The sequence below is a fragment of the Crocodylus porosus genome, unplaced genomic scaffold (genome assembly GCF_001723895.1).
Source record: "Crocodylus porosus isolate Cpor-Errol unplaced genomic scaffold, CroPor_comp1, whole genome shotgun sequence".
In the NCBI taxonomy this organism is placed as follows: domain Eukaryota; kingdom Metazoa; phylum Chordata; order Crocodylia; family Crocodylidae; genus Crocodylus; species Crocodylus porosus.
Window position 1 is genome coordinate 27,004,704 of NW_017728947.1, and position 18,762 is coordinate 27,023,465.

Here is an 18,762-nt window from a genome sequence, read left to right on the forward strand (position 1 = left end):
TATATATATATATTATAGGGTTTATTGTTTTGTTGCAATAATAAATCTGTATATAGTCAGGTAATTCATTGACTAGACTCTACAGGGAACGGAGGCAGCTGCCAGGCTGTTGTATCCCTCCACAGCACACTGTCCTGCCAATAATTCCCTCAATTGGAGAGAGAAATACAAACCCATGTACACCTGAGCTACATATATGCCGGGCAATGTTTAGTATTTGACCAGTGCAGGATACAAGATGCAATAATTGCTATTTATTTGTTAAACAAAGACAGATTTGGAATACCCATATGTTCATGGCACTGATTTACATCAGAAAGTGAAAGAAGCTTAGCAACATGTCAATATTAATCCATATTCATTTTTTTTTCCTTGGTACTTCATGACATGAAATAGTTATTAAAAAAATCAGTGTTGCTACAGAGAAGCTTGACTTTATGAACTTACCTTATGCTATTATGCTGCAATTAAAATAAGGAATTTAATTTGCTTTCCTTAGAAAGCCTCTTAAACTGCTATAACAATACCAGTAGCCTTCAAAACACTCTTATTTAAATGGCTATTGTTAATTCCTAGCCAAAAACTCTCTCAGTCAGTAATCAACTCATTCTTTGTTTTTTAAGTTAGAATAATAGAACCATAAAAAGTTAGTGTTAGAAGGGACCTCAGGACGTCATCTAGACCAGTCCTCTGCTCAAAACAGGACCATCCCCAATTAAATCATCCCAGCCAAAACTTTGTCTAGATAGGTTTTGAAAACTTCCAAGGATGGAGCTTCCACCACCTCTCTGGGTAACCTGTTCCAGTGTTTTACTACCCTCCCAGTGACAAAGTTCTTCCTAATATATAACCTAAATTCCCTTTGCTGAAACTTGAGACTGTTGCTCCTTGTTCTGTCATCTGCCACCACTGAGAACAGTCTACCTCCATCCTCTTTCAAACCCCCCTTCAGGTAGTCAAAGGCTGCTATGAAATCCCCTCATAGTCTTCTCTTCTCTACACTAAATAAGTCCAGTTCCCTATGCCTGTCCTCATAAGTCATGTAACCCATCTCCGTCACCATTTTTTTGCCCTCAGCTGGACCCCTCCAATCTGTCCATATCCTTTCTGTAGTCAGAGGCCCAAAACTGAATACACTACTCCGGATGTGGCCTCATCATGCTAAACAGAAGGAAATAATCATTGGCAGCACCTGCAGACTTGCTGAGGGTGTACTGTATGCCATCTTTCAATGTCATCATCAATGACCTGGACAAAACCAGCTCCAGGACCAACCCCTGGGGTACTCCACTTGATATTGGCTGCCAACTAGACATCGAGCAATTGATTAGTATTCTCTGAGCCTGATGCTCCAGCCAGTTCTCTATCCACCTCACGATTCATTCATCCAGCCCATACTTCTTTAGATTGTCTGTGAGAATGTTGTAGGAGACCATATCAAAACCTTGCTAAAATCAAAGTACACCACACATCCACTGGTCTCCCTGCATCCACAGAGCCAGTCACCCCATCATGGAAGGCAATCAGGTTGGTCAGGCATGATTTGCCCCTGGCGAATCCATGCTGACTGTTCCTAATCACTGTTTTCTCTTCCAAACGCTTAGGAATGGATTCCTTGAGGATCTGCTCCATGATTTTTCCATGGACTGAGGTGAGGCTGACTGGTCTGTAGCTCCCTGGATCCTCCTTCTTCCCTGTCTTAAATATGGGCACTATGTTTGCCCTTTTCCAATCATTGGGACCTCTCTTGATCGCTATGAGTTTTCAAAGATGATGGGCAGTGGCTCTGCAATCACATTAGCCAACTACCTCAGCAGCCTTGGATGCATCCCATCGATCCCCATGTACACATCCAGCTTTTCTAAGTAGTCCCTAACCTGTTCTTTCAGCACTGAGGGCTGCTCACCTCTTCTCCAAACTGTGCTACCCAGTGCAGTAGTCTGGAAGCTGACTAAGCCTGTGAAAACTAAGGTGAAAAAGGTTTTAAGCACTTCAGTCTTTTTTGCATCCTCTGTCACTACGGTTTCCTCTGCAGTTCAGTAATGGGTCCACACTTTCCCTAATCCTCCGCTTGCTACCAACATACTTGTAGAAACCCTTCTTGTTACCCTTCACATCCTTTGCTGGCTGCAACTCCAATTGAGCTTTGGCCTTCCTGATTCATCCCTGTTTGCCCATGCAATGCTCTTATATTCTCCCCTAGTTACTTGTCTAAGTTTCCACTTATAAGTTTCCTTTTTGTGATTTAGTTTACTGAAAAGTTCCCTGCTAAGCCAAATTGGTCTTCAGCCATACTTGCTAGTCTTCCTGCACATCAGGATTGTTTGTTCCTGCACTCTCAATAAGGTTTCTTTGAAGTACAGTCAGATCTCCTGTTCTCCTCTTCCCCTGAGGCTTCCCAGTGGATCATGCCTATAAATTCTCCGAGTGAATGGAAGTCTGCTTTTCTGAAGTTCAGGGTCATTACTGTGCTGCTCTCCATCCTTTCTTTCCTCAGGATCCTGAACTCAAGCATCTCATCATCACTGCTGCCCAAGTTACCATCCATTACTATTACCAACAATTCTTCCCTGTTTGTGATCAGGTCAAGAACAGCATGGCCCCTAATAGGCCACTCTAGAACTTGCATCAGGAAGTTGTCCCCAATACTCTCCAATGTTCCAAACTTCCTGGATTGCCTGCGCACTGCTGTATTGCCCTCCCAGTAGATGTCAGGGTCACTGAAATCTCCCATGAGAACCATGGGCTGTGATCAGGAAACTTCCACTTTCTCCTGGTCTGGTGGTCTATAGCAGACCCCAACACAACATCATTCTTGTTGCTCTCCCCTCAACAGGCCTATCTCCAGCTTCACACTGGAGCTCTAAGCAATCATATGGCTCTTTTACATAAGGACAACTCCTCCTCCTCTTCTCCCCTGCCTGTCCTTCCTGAACAGTTTATACCCATCAATGACAGTGCCCCAGTCATGCAAGTTACCCCAGAAAGTCTCTTATTCCAATCATGTCATAGTTCTGTGATTATTCAAGGACTTCCGATTTTTCCTGCATATTTCCCAGGCTCCATGCATTCGTGTACAGGCACCTGAAGTAAGTAATTTATTTCCTTGATTTCTCAGGAAGTATGAGAACACCTCCCCTGTTGCCCCCTCCTGCTTGCTCTTCCTCCAGGTCTCCCACTTCCCTACTTACCTAAGGGCTTTGGTCTCTATCCCCCAATGAACCTAGTTTCAAATCTGTGTATGTGTGAATTTTACACTATAAGGATATGCTGGATTTATGGTCCTGCAAGCTGCAAAGTTCTATTTTTTTCATTCTTTGTTTACCTACAGAATTTATACAGAAAAGAACATTACATATTTCCCCTCATTGCCGTGTAATGGGTTCAAATACTGGCTGAGAGAGAAGAAGAGACCAGGTTCAGTTTCTTGTCCATTCATCCCATGTAAGAATATTAGCAAGTCTTTACTTAGTGATGGCAAATAGTGGTTTTCTGAGGTTCACACCTACCCCACACCACTGGACTGAACTATAGTTCCATCCACTATTTCATCAGTAAACAAGTAACAAGCTCTTTTTTTCTTGCTACTTCTAACCTCAACTAGATTTCAATTGAAAAACTAAACAAGGGAAATCCCAGACCAAAATACTAATCCCTTTAAGCCTTTTTTTTTTTTTCATTTATGAAATCTAACTACCTTTTGACTTTCCATTTTAGTTTCTTTCTACTGCCCTGCTAAATAAAACAGCTGAAAGAAGGGAGATGCTGCAAATTCATTTCCCAGTTGAGTGAGTAGTGAGAAAAATGGAGCATGAAATCATGAACATACAATATTAACTGTGCAAATCTTTGTTGTCAGCAGTCCCTTGATACAAGGATGATAGTCTTCCAGTAAACAGGGAAGTCATCCATGACTTTGTAGTTGACTGAGACAGATCCATGATCTATGTTTGACTGGAGACATGGCAAATAGTTTCAGGAGGAAGGAGTAGATTCCAGTGATGTTGGATCACAGCTTTTTTCCTGTGCACCTATCGTCTATTTGCTTCCACAGTAAACCAAGTTTGCTTGAAATGATTAATGCATTGTTAGTGCCATTAGAAATGATTCAGTGATTGAGTCTCCGAGGTACTGATCTTAATATTATGTTTCTTCAGATTGGCCTTCAAGGTGTCTCAGAATCTCAACTGCTATTGGTGATGTGTAGCGGGTGCATGAGGGTGCACGTGCACTCCCTGAAATTGGCAGTGCACCCCTGGAAGAAAAGTGCTGCTGACCTGGGGGCAGTCACCAATAGTCACTGCCCACTGCTGACACTGATGGTGGCATCCTCAGGTGGTTGCCCCCCTCTCCTCCCCCACTGCTGACACCACTGCAGCCACCTGCAGGAGCTCCCCACTCATTGCCATGATGCGCCTGCCACTTGTGGGTGGTCACTGCACCTCCCTCAGCCTCTGGAGGCACACGTCATTAATGTCTACTGCTCCCCTCTAGAGCAGGGACCATCAATAACATGAGAGTATAGGACCTGTTTGGGGAGTCAGTTGTCAGACATCCTTATGACGTGTCCTTTCCAATGGAGCTGGGGCCATACATGCATGGCTTTTGGGCTAGTGGTGTCTGCTTGAGCCAGAATTCTGACGTTCATTCTTCTCAATTGATATGGGGGATTTTCTGAGGACATTGCTGATGATTATGTCCCAAAGCTTTAATGTGTTTCCAGTATGTGTTTCCAAGTGTCACACCATACAACAGAGTAGGGATGATAACAGCTAGGTAGACAAGAAGTTTGGTTTGGGTCCTAATACCATAATTATCAAAAACATGACTTCATAGACATCCAAAGAGAGAAATGACAGATTTTATCCTCTGTTGAATAGCATCTATGTATATTTTTGGGGAATGGGAAAGGGAGGGAAAATGCTCAATGTACATCAAAGATTGCTTCCTAATTGAAATATGTGGATAATCAGCTGGCTTGTTTGGGATAGGTCAGTAAACTATCTTGGTTTTCATAAAGTTGGCAGTTGAAGCATTTTATGTGCTTCACAGAAGCAATCAAAAGTGATTTGGAGCTCTTCAGCTGAGTAGGCACAAACAACAAAATTGTCAGTGAATTAAGAATTAGTCATAGAGGTGTGAATAAGCTGATGATAAATGTATGACCATAAACAAGTATACATTAAACTGGATAAGTTAAGTATAAATGGTTTCAGTCAATGTACATGAAAATTGAAATAAACTTAATCCTTAAGGTTTTTTTCACCTTATAGGATTTTCACCTTTTTCACTAGAGGATTGTAGGAGTGGATTTAACTACATATAGAGGATTAGAGGCTGAAGAGGCTTTTGTTCAAAATTCCTTACACCTCAGGTACCATTTTAAGTTGCCTAGAGCCTAGTGGCAGTACACTCACCTGGCAGGTGTGATATCTCTTCTGAGTGTTATGATTTGGGTTGGATGAAGCATCTTACATTGTACAATTTTTTTTTTCAGGGTGGTTGTTTTGTTTTTTAAACAAAAAAAATTAAACTTGGTTGTATCCAAAAGATTTTCATTTTCCCATTTTTTGGTTTGGCTGCTGAAACAAGTCAGTTATTTGCACAACCCTAGTACTGACACATTTTGCACAGACTCCAATTTAAAAGTATGACAGATTTAATATAACTTCTCTGCTTTAAAAACTTGTATCCCAAATGCCTTATTTCCTTTTTGTCTCTCTCAGTTGCTTACTTTGCTCTATGATGTTTATTTCAGCATGTCCCTTAAAGCCAGAAATCTAGTATGTGCACAGAGAAAGAAAATTGCATGTCAGCTTTTGGTCGATAAATAAGCGTGTGTTCATAATCTTTCCCTAGGCAAGTAAAACTGAAAGAGTTTTATGAAATACCAATGTCCAACTAGCAGCGGACCTTGAATAGCTGTTCTACAAAATGGACAAAGAGTTGTAGCTCTGAGTTCCAAAATAAATAGCTGCAATTAGGGTGGTAGAATCTGCATGATGGGGGGACCAGTTGATGAAACATTGAGGAATGGAGGTAATAGCAGCTGTAGAACCTTTCCAATGTACTTCCTCCACCACCACTAAAGGCATTATAGGCCAGGCATTTATTATTGTTGATAATCAACTCTTTACTCACTTACTTGGTCAACCCAAGACTTGCACAGTATTTAAGCATGTAAGTTCCAACAAACGGATCCCCAATAACCCTACTCTAATGGCCACCAAACGCACTAAACATCTACTGCAAAGTTATCTAGGTGTTTAAACATGGACTTTCACTCAGTAGTGACTTGGTTCAAACAGATAGATGCCTAATTTGCTCCTAAAGTCTATTACAATCAAGAATGGAAACTGAATTCTTCCTAGGTTTCCAGAGTGTTCAGTCCACTAGATGTCATTACACATTAGAGTACACCTAACTCATACTGAGAACATTGAGTTCAGTACAAAGCACAGTATCCATAGTATTTTTTGCTTAGAATCTTAGCTGCTGCTGCTGATGTTAGTTCCACCATCCTTTTACAGGTGGAAAAGGTATATGTAGGTATTAGGAGACCTGGGCTCTCAGGCCTCATCAGCCTGAGATATGCAATCCATGTATCACATTCTACAGGTGATTTCCTTAACAACTAGGATGAAAAATAGGGTGAATGGGGTCATTCTGTATTCCTCTGATACAAGGCTAGCTATTGTTTATTCAGGAATGCAAGAATCAGGGAAGTGGGGAAATAAACAAGAGGGAAACTGACACTAAGCCTTGTGAGAGATGAGAAATCCTGCATTCTCCTTCTAGGAATATTCCTGCTCTTTAAGAAATGACAATATAGTGTCATTTCTCTCTTCCTCTCCCTCTCCCTCGCCCATTATTAGCTAACCTTCAGAAGCTAGATCCTCTGAATTGATGTTCAGGGGTGCTTATTTGCTCCCATTCATTGTTCAGTAGGGAAACTAAGCATCCAGCGATTGTCCTGAGACAAGTGCCTAACTGCTAGGTATTGCAATGCTGAAGTGCATCCAAGATGCAGGTCAAAGTTCTAGCCCAGGGGTAGGCAATGTTTTTTTTTGGCTGGCATGCCAAAAAGCCCACAATGTCTAACTTGGAAGGTGCCAGAGTGCTGACATGCTGGAGCCCGGAGCAGTTGTTTGCAGCCTCCCGGCTGCAGCTGGCCCACAGAGCTGGGTCTGCTTGCAGCCGCCTGCTGGAAACAACCTGGGCTCTGTGGCTGGCAGCAGCTGCTTAGAGCCTGGCCTGGTGGTGGTGTGCCAACCAAAATGGCCTTGTGTGCCATGCTCAGCACATGCGCCAGGGGTTGCTGACCCGTTCTAGCCTTTAGTTTTGATTTTTCTGGGCAATTGCAAACAAGATTTTCATGTGTTTGTTTGCTTTAGATAATGATTATGATGGGCAAACAACCAGATGTCTATAAAAGTACATAGAAGCAGCTTGTCGAGAACAAAGTTTCCAGCTATTTAGTTGGTCTAATAAAAGATATCACATTTACCCAAAGAGCCTTGTCTGTCTATGTCCTCAGGCCAACATGACTACAACCAACAAACAACTCTACATACCCAGGTGATGTTCATATTTGCTGTTCATCCTCTTCCCAAATCTTTTTTCATTCCTAACTTTTAAAGGCATACTTCTATTCTGAAGTAGGTCTATGAATAGGATTCTCTTTCACAGATGTGGCAGTTCCTGTGAGCAAACTGATGGCACAGATGACTACTTCTGACTGGATTTTCAATAGAATGGAATACCTGCGGCAACCACTAACTACACAGAAAGATGCAGTTCTCCTACATTTTTTAACAATAAATCCATAAGTTGCAAAGGCACAGCTTCATTCTCAGATCTGCAAGTTATAAAGCAAATTGCTCTGTGTTTTCAATTAGCAGCCATAAGAGAATATTATTTTAGAACTGGTGTGTGCCATAAAATCTATGGAGCTGAATTTTACTCCTAGTTTGAAGTCAGCAATAATATGCTAACATTCACCTTGAATAAAGGACATGGAGGACTTCACTGAGTGTAGTTCCCTTGGTACCTGTGCTAAAAAATATAATTTACACTTTATGTGGAACAGAGTGGCCTAAACATTTCAGTGGAGAAGGAATAGCTGACACAGATGATCCTATCATAGCATTCTACTCCCGGGGAGGTCTTAGTGTTTGTGAATGAAGACTATACCGCAGGGATTCATTGCTATCAAGATTCTGAAGCTTGATTCTTTGACACTCTTTTTTTTGGCTGAAATTACACCCCTAAAGTCTATGGAGAGAGAACAAAAACCTTAAATAAAATGGGCCTTCCAAATAAAAATAATACAGATGAAGCCAAATCATAAGATTTTTTCTTTTGTTTCTTTTTTTTTTTTTGGGGGGGGGGGAGGGGGAAGGTGTTGGAAACTTTACTTTAGTGCTCAATTCCAAATGCCTGTGTTTCCCTGGGTCTCTTTGACTAGTTCCCTACTTCAGATTTCCAAAGCCACATCAGATTTTAGTGCCCTTTTTATTATTTCTTCAGTTTATTTTTTGAAAGACAAGTAAATTGTCATCTACTTTATATATTTCTATTACTTTTTACAAAATTCTTACAAGTACCTCAAATCTGAAGAAAGAATAGCAACTAGGCCTAGATTATAATCATCCCAAATTCAATTTTGAACATACAATTCAAAATAACTTTTGATGTTCTGGTTATTCAGTAAATTGTTAAAAAAAGATTCTGTATTTCCAGAAAAAATAATCATGTTTAAATTCTCATTAGAGCCAATATCAAGCCAGTTGCCTAGGTAATTTAAAATCTCCATGATTACCACAGTATCCTCTTCTAAACAGTTAACCTTAGCTCCCACAAGACCAATCTTTGTCTTATGCATGGGCACCCTTTGGAAAAGTTGACTCTTTATCTTGTGGAGTGTACAGTTTTAATTAGAGCAGCCTGAAAAATATCTAATGGAAATAGAAAAACTGAAGAGGGGAAAACAAAAACATTCCAGCTTTCCTAGTTTAATTATTAAACAAATCTTACCGAAAGTGGAGCCTGCTCAGAGAAAATGGCTTTTTGTTTAATGAAACAAAGTCAAGGAGTATATTCCCTTAGCTCTGCCAATTTATTTATTTGAAGTAGATCCCAGGCCTAGGATCCCCTGCCATCAATTAAAAAATAAATACCAATAACAACAAACACAGCAAAAAAAAGGGGCTACAAAATCACAACTAGCAGCACATATCTATATTTTTGCCCCATAACAAAACCTACTAGAGTGTTTGTATCAAATTTAGGTCTCTCTACAGCCTACCAACTCAGCCTCCTTCAAACATCTGCTCAGGAAAAGCAGCTCTGCCAGATGGCCATAAAGCTTTCATATTCAGCCTAGTTTGGACCATGACAAATAAAGGGAATTCTAAAGTCAAAGAATATTCCTATAGCTCATGCTACTGGCGGCAACCTTCTTTTACCCCACTGGAACTGAAATGCTTCATCTTATCCAAGCTATAACAATACAAAATGAAAAGAGAAATATTTCTCCATTGGGAAGACCAGGGGCCATCCAGGGTCCTATAGGTCAAAACCAATAAATATGTCACTCTGAGTTTTAGCCATATTATCCACAGTACTTACTACTTCAAAAGTACAATGCTTTTTTAGATCCCAAAGATCTTACCTGGAGCATTGTCTAAAGCAGGTTTTGTGTGCTTTGTGGTTAAATTCAGTTTATATCACTGCTCTGCTTTCGATAGATCACTTGGGAGGTTATACAAAGCAATAACATAAAAACCTATATTAACATTGTTGTTTGGGGGTCAGAAAACATATGCCAGCTGCCAGTGCTAGCAGAGGTCAGAAAACATATGCTGACTGCCAGCGAATGGTTTTGTTTTTATTATGGGCTTTACAGTAACAAAGGACCAAACATCACAGGAACTAAGTGTTTTGCTACTGTGAATTCTATTACTTTGTTAAACTCAGGTCACATACATGCACTAAGTTTCTACCAGGAGAATTGCTGCTCTCCTGACAGAAAGCCCAAATACACAGACATTCATCGTGTTTCTTTCACAAAAAAATGCCTTCTGTGGGTGAAAGATTTGTCTTTTGGTGAAGAATATCTGTCTTGTGTAAGAGTTCCTCCCACAGGTACTCTTCCCTGCCTGTCCACTTTCTCCTCCCAGAGACCATGAGGACTTGAGTGGTGCAGAAATGTTCCCTGTGCCTTCCCAAGTCTGGCTAACAACTTGTCCCCCACCCCCGTCTGCAAAAGGCACAGGGACCAGGTGCTGCTTGAATCCTCCCAGTCCTGGGAGGAAGAGGACTTGTTCCTTGCTCTCTGCCCACCCCTCAAAATAGGGCCCCCAGTCTGGGGAAGAGGCAGGGTGGGTCTTGCCCTGAGGCTCCAGTCCCTTACCATACAAGTCTGGGAGGGCAGGAGAGCAGATCAGACACAGCCCATTTTGGGGAACAGGTTGGGGACTTTGCCTCACTGGTCCTTCCACTCTGTTCTTGAAGATGGGGAGCAGGGTGGAGAAAGCTGCTTCTCCCTGGCTCCCCAGACCCTAGCCCCCCCTGGGGACCAGGAGGAGTGGAGCAGCCACTGGTCCTCATGCCTTCCCCAGACTGGAATCAATGTGGTCAGAAGAAGACATGAAGAGCCGGGGAGAGGAAGCAGCTTTCTTTGGTTCCCAAATTGTTGGTATTGTGTGCACTGAATGCCCCTGTCCCAGGTAAGAATAACAATTGCAACACTTTTCTGGAAGTTACTTCCAGTTGTTAAAGAATAATATAGTACACAATCATATGTAGATTAAGGTGTGAATACATTTTCCTCCTGAATCATGTTTGGAAAAATGCAAATTGCTCCTATATGAACTGTATATGCTATATAAATCTTGAATAGCTTATTATTATATTCTATATTTTACTCCGTGTGACAGCGTGAAAACACAGACTATTTACATTTGCATTGTAATGAAGAATTTTTTTCCAAGAGCTGTTCAAAATAATAAAGGAGGCTAATATTCTTTTATGCAAATGATTTACATATCTGCCTACACAGATGGAGAGAAGTCTTTCTATTAAATAGACCTGTTTTCCTGTAAGTCCTTAAACTAGCCTTAAACAATATGAGAACCACTTTGTACACATGTAAAGGGTATCTTTCTGTTGTCCAAATCTAGTTTATAAATATACATTTCTGTATAATATTCTATCAAGGTTTATTTCATAGATCATCTATTGGTTGAGCGATAGCTCATGCAACCTGTACTGCACAGTCTCCAAATGGATAATAGATTTGTTTAAAAAAAAAAGTGAAATGAAATGAGATCAATCAAGAAGGAGAAAGGCAAATACACATTTTCTTGGTGAAGAAAATACACCTTTGGTGAGACATGACAAACATTCTTGAAACAAGTTTAGACTCTGAACTGAAGGACAGCTGAACTTGTAACAAATACTATTTCCATCATAGTATTGAACTAGAAGTATTTATTTACAATTACCACTTATGTTGTGTTCTTCTGTTTATTTTCCACTCTATACCAAATAAGCATTGCACTTATTAACTGAAAATGGGAACAGCCTCCATCAGGCCTTAAGAGGGGATAGACTCAGAGAGGAAGTTAGTAGCTTTTCTTTTCCCAACCAGTGTTAAAAGGTGCTGGTCAAAAGGAAAGCTCCCTGAACTGATGGGTTAAGTGAGAACTAAAAAATAAATACAAAATTCATCCCCCTTCATAGATGGCACTCTCTTCTCCTCTCCTTCATTTAAACGGGAGGCTTCAGGAAAAATCTCTTGATATGTGAGTTCTTTCCTTGGTAGACCACGGTTATTGGCAACATCCTTTAAATGCAGTATTCCTAACTCTTGTGATATTTGGCATTCAGACTTTTGGCATTCAAAATTTTGGCACCTTATAAGAAAGAGCTAAGTTTTTCACATTCCCGAAGCGCAGACTTTAAGAACAATGCCAAAATCATGAGAATTGGCAACACTGTAAATGCCACGCTGTGTCACTGAAGAATTAACCAATTTCTGTTTTCCACTAAGCCTATTAATTTTTAATGAGACCTAAATTTTGTACAGGTTGAATTCCAAAGCCTATATTGGGGTGGAGAAAACTAGAAATCTGGAAAAAGAGAAGAGCCAGTGACTGCAGATGACATGGTAGAGGACATTTAAGACTGGTCAGTTAGCTTGTCATAAGCAGAAGATAAAGCATCCCAGAGTTTGACAGATTTTGATGACTTTATTCCATATCATGCAAAAAAAACCTTCCCATCGTAATCGCTATAGATTTAGCCACTAGTCCTTTTTGAATGTCAACCATTTCCCTTTTTAATGTCCATGTCTGGTTACTAGATCCTGTCAAACCTCAGAGGGCTTACTGTTTTGGTTCAAGGTCAACAAACCTAAAAAAACATGACATCCCAATTTGCTCTAAAATTCTGATGTCCACAAGGCTTGCCTGAAATATTTTGGAGGACTGAAAAGATTTCTAAGTAATAGTTCTTTGACTGAATTAGACCAGAAATAACGAAGGATCATCCTCTCTAATAATGTTTTAGCAAGTCCATGTCCTGGCAGAAAGGAGAAAAAACAGAAGTAGAATCTGTTATACTGGGAATGTCCGACGTGTGGCATGAGGCCTCCGGGGCCAGTATGCAAGAATTGGAAGCAGGACTAAGAGTAAAGAGATGAGGGGAAGGAAGAGCAGATTGGGGTAGGGCAGGGCCTAGCATTTGAAGAAAGTGTTGCAGTTCACCAGGTCTGTGTTGGCCTAGCTGGGTGGCCAGCAGAAGCCATCCTGCCTATTTCTCATATTCACCTGCTCAGCTACTCTGGGGTGAACTTAGACTGGCAAGAGGGCCTAAGTGGGAACAGCCCTGTGCCACCTGGCAGGAATAAGGGGGAAAGAGAGAGAACAAACCGAACCACATGGGGAGAGGAGGGTACAGCTCCATGCCACCTGGATGGAGGAGAAGGGTGGGAGGGGGAAAACAACACGACGCTTCCTGGCCAGAGGGATGGGGAAGGAGGGAAAGGACAGCCCTGTGCCACTGGTGCAAGACACAGAAACAGCTCATGTCTTTGCCTCCCCAGGACAGCTAAGGCTGACCACCCTCCTTCCCTGTCAATTCCATATGCACAACTCTGGGCACATGGGGGTATAGAGTACATGGGAAGAAGGGCAGATTCCCAGGGCACAAAATTTGATGGTCACACCTCTTCTCAGGCCCATCCCAGTCTTGCAGCCCCAGCCAAAGGCCTGCATACTGAAATAAAGCTCCATGTCTGCAGAGTCGACAATAAGACCAGCCCTGTCAGAAACACTTGCCCTCAGAAATATATCAGGACATCCTTTATGCATTTCTTTATGCCCAGTTCCACCCCATGCTGATCCTTTTGTCCCAGGTGCCCCCAGTGATCCCCAGACAGGGGGCTCTAATGTCACTGCCCCACAAGGAGTTCTCAGCCCCACCGCAGCCCATCATGACAGGCTCCCACAGGGGGCACTGCCCCCGAACCAGGCCTTGAGAACACTATCTTACTGCTCCATGGAATTGCCCAGAACCAGAGGGTGTGCCCAGCTGGGCTCTCAGGGTGAGAATGGGGCTATGCTCATTAAAAGAGGTCCCACTGAAGGAGCTGCTTAATGAGGAAGGGGAGAAGAGTGTTCCAGGAGGCCCCAGTGACACTTTGCAGGCGGGCCAGGGTACAGTTGCCCAAAGATGCAAGTCTCCCTGTCAATGTCATGGGTTCTTAAGCGACCACCTCATTGAGTAGGGGGCTCAAGTCTCTTGCTGTGCAGAGTGGAGAGGCAGCAGGATGCTTCCTCAAGAAGAGCTGGCACTGCCAAAAGTGAGGTTAAGACATCACTCTTCCTGCAGATGTTGTCAAATTAAGGGCTTTGGATCCTCACTCACCATGTGCCCTGCTCCCATTCTGGTGACCCAGGGCTGAAATAATCAAGTATGTCTCTTGAGGGTGGGGATCAGAGTGACATAACTTGTGGCATGTTTGCCAGAAAAGTTGGTTACCAATGTGTTATACAACCATTTGCAAACCATGAACAATAAACTCAGTGTAAAGGTCTTGAAGCAAAATGTTTATCAGTTATTCTAATCAGACTAGTTTTACCACTCCTCATTCCAAACCTCAATTCTGTATCTTTGTTCCTTGCCTCATGCAAATAATTGGTTAAGCACTATATGCCTAAGGTTTTATCCTTTTTTTTGCCAAAGGTGTTTGTGATGAAAATGAAAGGCATGTCATGAGATAGTCATTTATATTTATAGTTTAAATTTTCTCTCTAATGTATTGATTCTTCTCAGTTAGACAATGGTGATGCCTTTGATGAACTGCTAGGTCATCAAGTATTTGCACCTTCATTTACCTGCCTTGTAGGATATCGATGTAGTAAATGATTTTTAACCTAATTAACAGGTGATATAAAAAGAGCAATAATAATGTAGAAACTGACAGAATTACAACACACTGGCGAAGACTGGTGTGAATGGCATTTACATTACCCAAAGTAAATTAAGAAGAATGAATGAGGCCTGAGTCTGCTCTGGCATCTACTGGTACAAATTACCTACAATTCCATGAAATAGAGTGGACGTACACCTATTTTAATCGGGTTGATTTAAGAGTTGAATCACAGCCCCACACCATCCACAAGACAAGACATCTAACATTTTTTATAAACACCACTATCAAAGCACCCAGAAGCATGCGTTATTCTATGCAGCTAATTAGGGCAGCACATTCTTGTTCTGACACAGTTAACAATCTGTCAGTGTTTTCCCTTACAGTCCCTGTTGTTGAAGAGTATATAATTCAGCTGGTTTAAATCACAGCAGGCTAAATTGTGCATATAAATTGTCAACCTTGATGCAAGTTTCATAGCCCTTCCACTGCATACTAAAGACATTCTTTAAGTCAAAGAACCACAGAAGCACTCCAGCAACATTTTAATTACCCCATCATTAAACTGCTATGCAGTAGTTCTGCATTTCCTTTCCTTTTAATGACGATTTGCTAAGTGTGAGTATATGAAGAGAACTCTCTCACATGGAAGTCATTATTAAATGCACTGAAGATAGTTCCCTAAATTAGTTTGTGTGAAGATATGCCACACTTCTATATGAAACAGTGTGAAATACAAAACAGAGTTGGCCAAGTTATTTTCCAAATCATAAGTGAATTTTAGTTGCCCAAATTGAGTCGTTAAATTGGCCTAACTTTTAGGAAGCACTTGGCATCTGCCATTTGAAAAATCAAGTCTCTTAAAAATGTCTCAGATTGAGCACTCAGAAATGGATATCCCTTCTTCCTACCCTCCAATCTAGAATATATATATATCAGAGATGCAACAAGCCAAGATTTTCAAAATTAATGAAGACATGTTAGCCAATTTTCCAGTTATGGACCTAATCCAAGATTGTTGAAGACAGTTGGGATCTTTCCATAGGGAAACTGACTTGATCTTTTGTGTTTCAAAGTAGTTTGTTGCTGATCTACAGGTTCTCTATTCATTTCTGAACTCAGTACAACTCTTGACTGCCAATGTCTAGGGAGGCGTTTCTAAAGCAGGGAATGGGAAAGATCCCTCTATTGATATAGCATCACTTTCTTTCACTTTTCCAGAGAAAAAAGCAAAGCAAAGCAAAACAAAACTTTGTAACCTGTATTCAGCATTGGAATGCTAAATATCATGTTGTTTGCTCCATGTTGTTACTAGAACAGCACAGTAATGTATTTTGTCATTAGGGTGCCCAGTGTTCAATAGTACAGAATGCATCTGATTTCTCTACTGCATATCCTTTGAAATAGCAAATAGGATTTCCTATTTTTTCTACAACATGGAACCACATATTGAAGAACTGTCATCAGGATCCTCTTTCTAGTTACTGTTATACAGATCACCACTGCCCCTTTCTGCCTCTTACCATCCCCAACACAGACATGGCTACCTTCAGGAAAATTTGTGACTAAGTGGGGGAAAAGCCCCGTAATATCTAGTCTTCTTTTCATGCAACATGGCATATGAAAGTAATGCTTGCTAGCACCATGAAGTTTTACACCTCATCACAGTCTACCAGCAAATGCTTCATTGATTATAATTGGTTTACCATGTCTAGGAATTATTGTAAAATTTTGTTTCTAAATTTGGCATTATCAAGTAAACAATTCACTTCATTTTAGTTTAAAAGAGTTTCTGCGTTAAGTGACTGGGAAAATAAAAATGGATTTTCAAAAAACAATTATATCTAGAGGTGCAGTCGCAGTATGTAACCTTGCTGAACAGTGAACCCTTGCCACCCACAGCTCTTTCTCTTTGTTTTAGGCAGTGTATGGAAAATTCTTTTAGTAAAAATGACCACACAATCAGTGGTTAGAGGACAGGGTTGGTTGCAAAGCCAGTTCTCCCCAGCAGGGCCTGTCTACCATCTATGTAAAGCATCCAGCACAAAGTAACACCAATCCTGATCAATCCTGCCTGTGGGCACTACCATTATATGTAAATAATTAATTCACAGTAAGGTGGGAACCTAATTTTGAGGCATATTATTATTTTACTTTCTTAACCTTGCTGACTTCAACTTCTTGTTGAGTCATTTCACCACAACTAGATTTTTTTCAAAGTTACATGGGCACATCTTCTGACACTATATATTGACAAGTGATTTTGTTGTATCTGTACCATGTTTGCCTGCCCCACCACCTGCACAGCTGCAACTTGCCACTAAAGGCTTGGTGAGCAGAATAGGAGCCTATGTAAACTGTTTCTCAATAGGCGCATCTACACAAGATGCTAAATGCACAGAAGACTAATTCTACTGCACATTAGTGCAGCTGGCAAAAACTGTGATAATGCATTAATCCACAGTAGATTTAGTTTAATGTGCATTAACATTACTTAAAAAGCATTAATCTGCATTAATTATGATGCATGAATTTTAGTATGTGTTATTACAGGTACTAAAGCTAATGCGCCATAATTACAACACATTAATGAACATGTAGATGTGCCCAGTGCAAACAAAGTCAGTGCTGGAAACTATAATACCTTCATGTTTTCTGTATTTCTTTTTCAGTTTGTTGTGGAAGAGAAGGAAGCAGAATTGAGGCAGTCAGAGAATGAAAAAAATTGCTCTGGGTAATAAAGTTCTGGCACTCTAAATGTATTGGTGTGTCTGAATTATTTCCTTGACTACAATAAGCAGCCAATGCCAATAACTACACTATGGGCAGGGCAGGATCACTGTTTTCAGCTGAGAAGAGCTCCAGAGTACCCAGTGGCTATGGTGCCTCCTGCCACTGCCCAAAACAGCTCATTGCTTGAACTCTGAGGGGCCTGATCCATTTTTTTTCTGGAGCCTCTCCCTGTACCACCATGGACTTAGCACTGCCCTCCCCCCAGCGCAGAGTCCCCTCCAGAGGTTCCCCCCCACCACATCACCCTTGCCCAAGCTGCCAGCCATCCAGACTGTGAGGAACCTGATCCTTTTTTTCTCTGGAGCTAGCCCCATATCCTACCCCCACAATGCCACTGCTAGAAGAAGCAATGAGCAATGGCAGGAGGCACCATGGCTGCCAGACCTTCTGGAGCTGCAGTGGTATCTCTGCCCAATGTCCCCAAGGGAGCAGGGGGGCTCAGCCCCCCTGATCCCCTGCATCTCTACTCACCCTGACCCAGGAGGGGCCACTGCATCTTGCAATGTTGGAGGACTTCAACTTCGCCAGAAGAGCTGTAGGGAGTGGCCACAACTTAATGGAACAAGCACAAAAGTAGGCAGATTGGAGACAATGTATTGGCATAACTGTAAGCTAAATAACAAGTGTTTTAAGCCATTTAAAGATGTTAATGCATAGCCAATCCAGGGGTAAGGAGCTCCAGAAGCCACCTAAATTTACTGAGGATGTCTACATGTGCTTTACTGAGTAGAAAGGCATTTCCATCTACATGTGTGCAGCAACTGGGCCCTGCGTAAATTAATTTACAGCACTATTAGATAGTACCTGTATCCAATGGAACTACCTGTCAGTGGAGTAAATTACTGCGCTTAAACACACATGTAGACAGTGACATTGGGATTAGTTGACCCTGGCTTAAATTGCACCAGAGTATATTCAGTCACATTAACTACATGTGTAGATGCACCCACTGTATAACAAGGCCCTTAGAGGCACTGAAGTAAAGGGAGTGACACTGGTTAATATTGAAAGACCTGACCCAATGTTTATTGTAATTTGACTTTTTCTAGTAGTTACGGCATTGAGATGTTTTTCTCTCAACATAATCACATGCCTTTCATTAGGAAACCAGCCAATTGTGCATCAAGAATGATGGGGGGGAGCAGGCAGGAACGGAGCCCTGTGCCCCCCCCCAGCTCCCCCTTCCCTCCTGCTGCTTGGGGTCCGGACCCACTCCCCCACTCTCTGCCACAGCAGCAGGGGAGTGGAGGAGTGAGCTTGGGCCCTAATGCAGGGGAGAAGTGGGCCCAAGGGTGGGGAGAAGCCAGGCCACTGCAACGCGGGGAAGCAGTGGGCCTAGGCTGACCCAATGGTGATTGGGGGGTGGGAGAAGTGGGGTTGGGGTGAATGTGGGGGAAGTGGGGGTGAGGTGTGGGCCTGAGGGGAGAAGGATGCTTGCTCATCCTCCCGTGGCTGCTGCTGCATCAGACTGGGCCCGCTACTTCCCCCCTACCATTACACCAGGCCAGCTTCCACCCCCGTTCAGGGTTGCC

The 18,762-nt window shown here is 41.9% G+C and overlaps 1 protein-coding gene across 5 annotated transcripts in view; it reads right to left on the reverse strand.

Moving 5' to 3' along the window:
• The window catches only part of LUZP2 (leucine zipper protein 2), a 411,554-nt gene that overhangs the window by 262,146 nt on the left and 130,646 nt on the right, over nt 1-18,762 (reverse strand). The gene's annotated exons all lie outside the window — the stretch shown is intronic.